Here is a 1483-nt window from a genome sequence, read left to right on the forward strand (position 1 = left end):
GTTTGGATGTCACTACTATCTGGTAACTGGGGACCGGTTATATTATCAGGATGGTCTGCACTTTTCCCACCCAATCTGGGGGCGCTTAGTAAGGAATACATGGTTCATCGCCTGGTTACGTTCCCTTTTCACTACATTTGAACAATTTGGGGTTCTTTAGGAGTTGTCAAGTGACGGTAGACAAGAATTCACTGCAAGATTATTTCAATTTCAGTCGAACATGGGCCCTAGTGGTTGTCTTGATAACGATAAACTCCTCAGAGCCCTCCTTCAATTGCACAACACCCTAAACCAGGAAGCAATTATTTACCAGCCCAGATCATTTTAGGCCAACCCATTCAGGATTCTTTTTCGTTCACAACCCCCTGTGCTATCAATGTGGTGTGAAGTGTGGGCCAACAAAGGAGAAAACACTATGCAAACTTTTCACAAGGTTATCCGAGGCTCTAAATGAGCATAATAAATGAATATCTCCCCTCAATGTGGGTGACAAATGCTTTATCCTGAATCAAACTAAGTAAACGTATGTTTCAGTTTGGTAATATCCTAAAAATAAACATTTTAGTTGATTTGACTTGTGTGTGGGTGTGTATTTGTGTGTTTGTGTGAAGAGGTAGAGAGAGAGAGAGAGAGAGAGAGAGAGAAAGAAAGAGAGAGAGAGAGAGGGGGGGGGAGCAGCAGCAGCAGTAGTAGTAGTAGTAGTAGTAGTAGTAGTAGTAGTAGTAGTAGTAGTAGTAGTAGTAGTAGTAGTAGTAGTAGTAGTAGTAGTAGTAGTAGTAGTAGTGACATCTCCATGTATAAAGGCGCAGCAGATGCTTAAAAACAGGTGGGAGTGCCCATGTTGACGTTAGCGATGGCCTAAGCTTTTGGTCACTTCATGTGGGCTCAGAGTACCCCAGAGACTTGAACAGAGGAGTCTCCCAAATCAGTAGGGAAGCAAAATGACCACCAAGGGACATTACAATGGTCAGATATTATGTCTGATTGGTGCCTACGATTTTCAAAATGGCGGCCCCTAGATGAAGCCTCGTCATTTTTTGCATTCGTAATTTTGTGCTGCCAGATGTAATTCTAAAATATATTTTTTTTTTATTCAATTAATTGAATCTTCAATTTACGATGTTTACGACTTGGATGCAAATTTACGACCGTTTACGACCTTTATGACCTAGAGGTCAAATTTACGACTTTTTTACGACCTTGCTGTATGTCAAAAGGACAACGAGTGGAAATATATATGTGGAATTCGACTATTATTCACTTGGATAAAGACAGAGTATTAAGCTTACAAATATAAGTACCAATATTTATCGTGGATGCAGTGAAGTTGGGTTTTTTAAATTATTTTGTCCAAAGAGCAGGATTTGATAGCAGGTATTGTTTGATAGCTGTTACTTGAGATATATACCGCAATTCTATCTGAAGATTAGGAAGCAACTGTTGGTGTCTTTTAAATGATAGAGAACCCGTGATATACATTGGC

Source organism: Berghia stephanieae, chromosome 13 (genome assembly GCF_034508935.2).
Source record: "Berghia stephanieae isolate SIO BIC M18660-M18661 chromosome 13, UCSD_Bste_1.3, whole genome shotgun sequence".
NCBI lineage: Eukaryota > Metazoa > Mollusca > Gastropoda > Nudibranchia > Aeolidiidae > Berghia > Berghia stephanieae.